Raw genomic sequence first — 8,155 nt, 5'->3', positions numbered from 1 at the left:
CCCTGAGCCCCACAGAACATACCAGGAGCGGGACTCCCTATTTACCAGGAGCTCCATCTAAGTATGGGATGCATCCTCTTAGGGAAGTTACCAATGGGAAACAGGCACAATTAAAGTCCGTGTCCCATTCTCCATGGCAGACCTGGCTCAGATAAAACAACGATTAGGACGGTACTCTGAAAATCCCTCTCAATTTATGGATGGCTTTCAGGAAGTATCTATTATGTTTGATTTGACTTGGAAGGATATATTTATCATTTTAACTCGCTGTTGCACCCCTGAGGAAAAGAGACAAATCTGGGAGGGAGCACAGGAGTTAGCTGATGAACTGGCAATGAGAGACAGGGGCCGTTACCCAGTTGGGGGTACAGCTGTCCCTAACATTGAGCTGAACTGGAACTATCAGGAGGATAGTTCAGGGAGAGAAAAACTGGACCATATGATCACTTGTTTGATAGAAGGAATAAAAAAAGGATTTTCTAAACCTGTAAACTTTGACAAACTTCAGGAAGTTATACAAGGAATTGATGAAAATCCAGCCCTATTTCAGGGGCAATTGGTAGAGGCCATCCGTAAATACACGAATCTGGACCCAGCCTCACCTGAGGGAACAACCATACTGAACATGTATTTTATAAGTCAATCGGCACCCGACATCCACCGAAAACTAACTAAGATGGCTCTAGGTCTGCAAACGCCCACCCAGCGCCTATTAGAGGTAGCAACCGAAGTCTTTAACAATAGAGATGTGGCCTTAAGGCAAGAAAAAGACCAGAGGACTAAATTGCAGGGTAAGATACAGGCTCAAATAATGGCTGCCGCTGTTGCGGATTCCTCACAGAACCAGACTAACCAGGGGCAAAAGAAGGGACTGGCAGCGGGAAAGGAACTAGGTAAGTCCACATGCTATACGTGTGGCCAGGTCGGACACTGGAGCAAAAGATGTCTGAACAAGCACTCTCCATCAGGGCCATGTCCTGTCTGTAAAGAAACAGGACATAGGAAGAGAGACTGTCCTCGTCTCCAGAGAGAGAAGGAGACAGGAACTCACTTCCCTGCCTGAGAGTCAATGCCGGAGGAACTGGCATGACGGGGCCCTGAGACTGGTCCGGCTCCCTTTGTCATCAAGATGACTGAGCCCCGGGTTACCCTGGATGTGGGAGGTAAGTTTATCAATTATCTTTTTGATAGTGGAGCCACTTACTCTGTCCTTATTCAGCACTCTGGCCCTACTTGTCCTTCTAGCCTTAAAATTGTTGGCATAGAGGGGGAAACTAAAACATGCCATCAGACAATGCCTTTAACCTGTAAATATAAGAGTCAATTGGTAACTCATGTTTTTCTAGTCCTTCCATCTTGTCCCACCCCATTACTCGGACGAGGCTTAAGGTATAAACTGGGTAGCCGATTTGCTCTTACTGTAGAAGAGGACGGTTTGTTCTCTTTAACGTCTGGAGAACTTGGTCCATACCCTACTATCCCTTTCAATGTCTGGAAGGAAGTAAACCCACAGGTCTGGGATTGTGATATCCCAGGATGGGCTCTTACAGCCCAATCCGTCAAGGTGACCTTAAAGGACCCAGCCAATATACCTCATAAGAAACAGTATCCTTTAAAACCTGAGGCCAAAGCTGGGTTACAACTGCTTATTGATAAGTTTCTGAGACATGGTATATTAAAGCCTTGTCACTTTCCTTATAACACCCCAATTTTACCAGTAAAAAGCCAAATGGAGAATATCGGATGGTACAAGATTTACGAACAAGATAAATGAGACAGTGATGCCTATTCATCCCATAGTGCCAAATCTGTATACTAGTCTCACCCATGTCCCTGGTGATGCCAACTGGTTTACAGTACCTGACTTAAAGGATGCATTTTTTTTTTTTGCATCCCATTAAGTGAGAAAAACCGCTATTTGCCTTTGAGTGGACTTCACCCTCAAACTCACAGGCTGCTCAGTTAACCTGGACAGTCTTACCACAAGGATTTAAGAGCAGTCCTCATCTATTTGGAGCTGGACTTAGCAAAGATCTCCATGATGTATCCTTATCTAAGGGGACCATAATTCAATATGTAGATGACATTTTAATCTGTAGTCCCACAAAGGGACATCTGATGAGAATTCTATAACTTTACTTAACTTTTTGGCAGATAGAGGATATTGTGCATCCCCTAAAAAGGCACAAATATCTCAAAAAAAGTTACACTATTTAGGATAAAAGAACTGACACCTGGTCGCCATATTCTATCTACTGATAGAAAAAGGGCCATACTAGATCTCGAGCCTCCAACTACAAACAAAACAAAACAAAACAAAACAAAAACAAAAAAACTTAGCACTTTTCTAGGTATCGCAGGTTTTTGCCGCCTGTGGATTCCTGGGTTTGGACTTTTAGCCAAACCAATATATGACTCAATTAAAGGCCTTGATGAGGAACCTTTGTTCTGGACTAAAGCTCAGCAGACAGCCTTTCAAACATTAAAAACTAAACTTCTGTCAGCTCCAGCTTTGGCATTACCAAATTTGGAGAAACCTTTTACTCTATATGTGGCAGAAAAGCCAAGCCAAGCCTTGGGAGTTCTCACCCAAAAATTAGGGAATGAAACAAGGCCAGTGGGCTACTTTTCAAAGTCACTTGACAATGTAGCCCAAGGGTGGCCAGCTTGTCTTTGAGCAGTGGCTGCCACAGCCCTCCCAGTAGAAGAAGCCTCAAAGCTCACAATGGGACAGTCCCTGACAGTGACGACTCCGCATCAGGTCCAGAGTGTTTTAGAAACTAAGGGCCACCAATGGATGATGGAAGGCCACCTTAGTAAATACTAGGCTATGCTTTCAGATACGCCTGAAGTAATACTTAAAACCTGTCAAACTTTAAACCCAGCGTCTCTGATGCCTGTACCTAACCATCCTACCTCCATAGAACATAATTGCTCAGAAATTATTGATCTTATCTATTCTAGCAGGCTGGATTTAAAGGACTCTCCTATTGAAAATGCGGATGATAACTGGTTTACTGATGGCAGCAGCTTTATGGATAAGGGAGAAAAAAGGGCTGGATATGCTATAGTTAGTTTAATTAAAACAATTGAGGCAAAACCTCTTTCAATAAACACTTCTGCCCCCAAAACCGAAATAATAGCACTTACTCATGCTCTTCATTTGGCAAAAGACCTAAGAATTAACATTTATACTGACTCCAAATATGCCTTCCTGGTACTACATGCCCATGGGGCTATTTGGAAGGAAAGGGGATTGCTATCAAGCCATAACTCCCGAATCAAATATGGGCCTGAGATCATAACCCTTCTTGAGGCTGTACACCTGCCCAAGGAGGTGGCAGTAATTCACATCAAAGGACATCAAAATGATATGACCTTAGAATCTAAAGGAAACAATTTAGCAGACCATACAGCTAAAGAAGCCATGAAAGGTAAACAGATATTAAGCCTTATACCAGTCTTATCCCCAATGGAGTCCATAGCGCCAGTCTATTCAGACCAAGAAACTCATATTACTCAAGAGCGAGGATATGCTAAAAATGCACAGGACTGGCTTGGTAACAATGAGGGAAAATATTTTTATGCCTAAAAATAGCCAATGGGAAGTAATACAGAGCTTGCCCCAGGCTACTCATTTGGGCAAAGCTGCTTTAAAACATTCAATTAAAAATATATTTGATGGAGTAAATTTGAGAGCCACAATAAAACAGGTTTGCCAACCCTGTATTATCTGTGCCCAAGTAAATCTGGAAGGTGCAGTTCGCCCTTCCCATCTCTTAAAACCAGTCCAAAGGCGTGGATCCTATCCAGGAGAGGACTGGCAACTTGATTTCACACAAATGCCACCTTGCAAAGGCTGTAAGTATCTATTAGTATTTGTTGATACTTTCTCCGGATGGGTCGAGGCCTTTCCATGTAAAACTGAAAGAGCTGTAGAAGTAACTAAGATTTTGTTGTGAGAAATTATCCTTAGATTTGGCCTTCCACGATCTCTTCAAAGTGACAATGGTCCTTTCACTGCTCAAATAACTCAACAAATAGCCCAAGCCTTAAAAATTAAATATTTCTTACATTCAGCCTGGCATCCACAATCCTCTGGGAAAGTAGAAAAAACTAATCATACTTTAAAACATCATCTTACTAAACTTAGTCTAGAAACCTAGGGAAATTGGGTTACTCTTCTACCAATAGGACTTCTCAGGATGAGAACTGCTCCAAAACAACCTCTAGGGCTCAGCCCTTTTGAGTTATTATATGGAAAACCATTTCTTTCTGTAGATCTGCTATTAGATGAAGATTATAATGCCTTACTAAATTATTCACTGGAAGCTGGTTTAATTCATAAGTTACTCAATGAGTATACTAATCATATACTCTCCAAACCTGATTTAACTATAACTGAAAACCCACCGCATGTAAATCCCGGAGACATGGTTTACTTAAAAAATTGGAAGTCAGGGGAACCTGGGTGGCTCAGTGGGTTAAAGACTCTGCCTTCAGTTCAGGTCATGATCCTGGAGTCCTGGGATCGAGCCCCACATCAGGCTGTCTGTTTAGCGGGGAGCCTGCTTCCTCCTCTCTCTCTCTCTGCCTGCCTCTCTGCCTACTTGTGATCTCTGTCTGTCAGATAAATAAATAAAATCTTAAAAAAAAAATTGGAAGTCAGATACAACAGAAAACCTACTTCCAAAATGGAAAGGTCCATATCGGGTCATACTATGTACTCCCACTGCAGTAAAACTAGGAGGACATTCTTCATGGGTTCAGATATCTAGAATAAAACTTGTGCCTCCTTCACAGGAACCCAGTAAACAAACTTAACGTGACTTCTTACTCCTGCAAGCCCAGAGAAGACCTCAAACTTCTCTTCAATCAAAAATGGAGGTTGTAGGGGCACCTGGGTGGCTCAATGGGTTAAGCCTCTGCCTTCGGCTCGGGTCATGATCTCAGGGTCCTGGGATCGAGCCCCACATCGGGCTCTCTGTTTAGCAGGGAGCCTCCTTCCTCCTCTCTCTCTCTCTCTCTGCCTGCCTCTCCATCTACTTGTGATTTCTCTCTGTCAAGTAAATAAATAAAATCTTAAAAAAAAAAAAAGGTTGTATATATTCCCTTTATCTTCCTTTCACCTATCTCAGCTGACAAGTCCTTTCTACACTGGGCACAGCATTTTGCTGAACTACAAAATCAAACGGATTGTTGGATATGTGGAATTTTGCCTATTTCAAGTATGTCTGGGTTACCCTGGTGGGTTTCCCCTTTACAGGGCACTGATTGGCGTTCTCTGCAAAATTATATTTCAGATATAAAAAATGGAGACAATACGTACCGGGATAAATCTATTACTAATCAAAATGTTTCTTCCTGGCCCATGATCAGTAAAACATGGAATTCACCAGGACATAACCAAACTTTTTCCTATTCTCAAACTATTAAAATCCTAACTGACCTTACAAGCTCACAAATTAATACCCACCAACTAGGGTCTAAGCTACAAAACCCTCCTTATCGCTATACTGAGGATGGTATATATCAAACCTGGGATACATATTTGTGACCCACACCCATGACTGGATGGCTCAGTCGAAAGGCAGTTTTATGCTGGGAACAAAGAAATCATACGTATGATACTTGGACAAATAACACACAATATCTAGGATGGCTATCATTAGAAATGTGTTCCCAAGTAATAGTGTTCCAGGCTACTGACTGGTTTGCTACTGATTGGGTAAGGCAACCTGGCATTAGGTGGTCAGCTCCAAATGGAACCTACTGGGTATGTGGACTAACCTGTGGCCCTGGCATCCTCCAGGGTGGATAGGTCGCTGTACTTTAGGATTTGCCTGGATTCATGGGTGCATTACTAAAACCATCAGCACCCCAACTAATCTCCCCAATTTAAAGCAAAAATAGACACGATCTGTTTTTAAATGGTATGATAACTTAGCATCCATTTTTGTTCCATCTGCGGGACTAGAGAAAGTCATGTGGCATGTAGAAACCCTTAAAAAATATACTACAAAGACACTCAATGATTCACTAAACAGCATCTCCCTACTTAATACCAAAGTCTCACAGATACGCAAGGCAATCCTACAAAATAGGATGGCATTAGATGTCCTTACAGCAGCACAGGGTGGCACATGCGCAATTATCAAAACAGAATGTTGTGTGCACATCCCAGACTATCACAAAAATGTCACAGGACTAATAAAAGATATGAATACCCAGATTAAAGCTCTACAAGATCCTTCTCTCTCTCTCTCTCAGTGATTGGTTAGTTTCCTGGTTTGAAGGAGGACTATGGCCAACAATTAAAAATCTTTTGGGCTTCTCATTCTTATCACCTTATTAATCTTAATATGTTGCTTTGTTCATTGTTTCTCTACTTGGTGCCAAGACTCCATTGCTGCAATGATTTCACAATGACATGATACTTACCACGCGCAAAGACACTTCTTCACTGTCAGCGCTGGATTCAGCTGCCTCCACCTTTCGTAACTCCCCTATATGTTCCTCAACTGATCAATGTTGAGTTGGTAGGGACAAAGTTGGTAGGGACAGTTCTATGCCCCTATTCAGCAGGAAGAAGTTACAGAAGATGAGACCTTCCACCTTCAACTACCTTAAATATTTAAGGGTCAAAATTTAAGGGTCAAAATTGTTCGGGGGGGGGATGATGAGGGAGCAGGAGGCTGGCTGAGGACAAAGCAAAAGCTGGCACCTTGCACCCCCTCTCCACCCACTCGCCTCCGTAATACATATGACATTCCTCAGGCACCTCTGGCTGCCCTAAAAGAAAAACAAATGGTTAACTTGCAGAAATCACAATCCTGCAACACAGGATTCTTCCTTGGTTTGCAAATGTCCTTGAGATTTACAACAAGGAAGTTACCTTATCAATAGTCCAATTTCCAAAGGCACATAACTCTTTTCCTCAAGCCCTAACGTCACCCACCCCTCCATAAAAATTGAAGGAGGCTGAGGCAGAAGGAAAAGTAAATAAAGTTACATTTCTTCTAAACCTAAATCTCACTAACAAGGACGCTTGATAGCAGGAATGTAACATTCCACCAGGAGCCTCCCCATTGTCTTTATGTTAGTGCCTCATTAGAGGGAAAGTGGCCTTGGCTTGACAGTAACCTGGCCTTCAATATCCTGACAGTCTTCTTTACCCCAATGGCCCTTCTGAACACCCCTTTGTCCTCACCTACCCAACTCCTGTGTATATAACCAGCCACTCCTCACATCCCCAGGACAGCATCTCCGTCTGGTCTGCACACGAGTCCTATCCCCATGCTCTAATAAAAAACCTTTTTGCACCAAAGACGTCTTAAGAATTCTTTCTTAGCCGTCAGCTCTGAACCTCACCCCACCGACCCTCACCTAGGTTCAAGAACTTCATCAAAAGGGCTGGCCTTGCTCTGGATGCTAATGACTGTCCACCCAGCCTCAGAGGAAATAGGCAGCACCTAATAAACTAATTCCTGAGTCCTGGCCTGCTTTTCTCCGTGAGTATGGCAGTTTCCCCACATTACCTAAAGACATCCCTTCAGAAACTATACCATGTTTAGGGGCATCCAGGTGGCTCAATGCGTGAAGTGGCTGGCTCTTGATTTCAGCTCAGCTGGTGATCTTAGGATCTTGAGATCCAGCCTGGCCTCTGGCTCAGCACTCAGCACGGAGTCTGCCAGTTCCTCTCCCTCTGCTCCTCCCCTGCTTTCTCTCTCTCTCCCAAATAAATAAATAAATAACATCTCAAAAAAAAAAAAAAGAAAGAAAGAAGATGTTTATAAAGTGAGACATTCTGGAAGTTACTCTTTAAGACAAAGAAATTATGAGAAAAATGAGGGAGAGGAAAGAAACAGTGAGATGCTGTGTCAGTCACCTGCAGAGACTAGATGGGAAAGATATTTCAGAAAGAATTTCTAGTTCTTATAGCCATTATGGACAACAGTATGGAAGGTCCTCAAAAAATTAAAAATAGAACTATCATATGATCCAGGAATTCCACTGGATTCCAGTTCCAAAGGAACTGAACTTAGATTTCAAAGAGATATCTGCACCTCTATGTTCATTGCAACACTTTTCACAAGAGCCAAGATATGCCAACAACCCAAGCGTCTGTCATCACGTGAAAGGATAAAGAAAATAC

The sequence above is a fragment of the Mustela putorius genome, unplaced genomic scaffold (genome assembly GCF_011764305.1).
Source record: "Mustela putorius furo isolate JIRA1106 unplaced genomic scaffold, ASM1176430v1.1 tig00003913_pilon_pilon_pilon, whole genome shotgun sequence".
In the NCBI taxonomy this organism is placed as follows: Eukaryota; Metazoa; Chordata; class Mammalia; order Carnivora; family Mustelidae; genus Mustela; species Mustela putorius.
The sequence above is the reverse complement of the archived record's forward strand: the minus strand, read 5'-3'. Positions refer to the sequence as shown.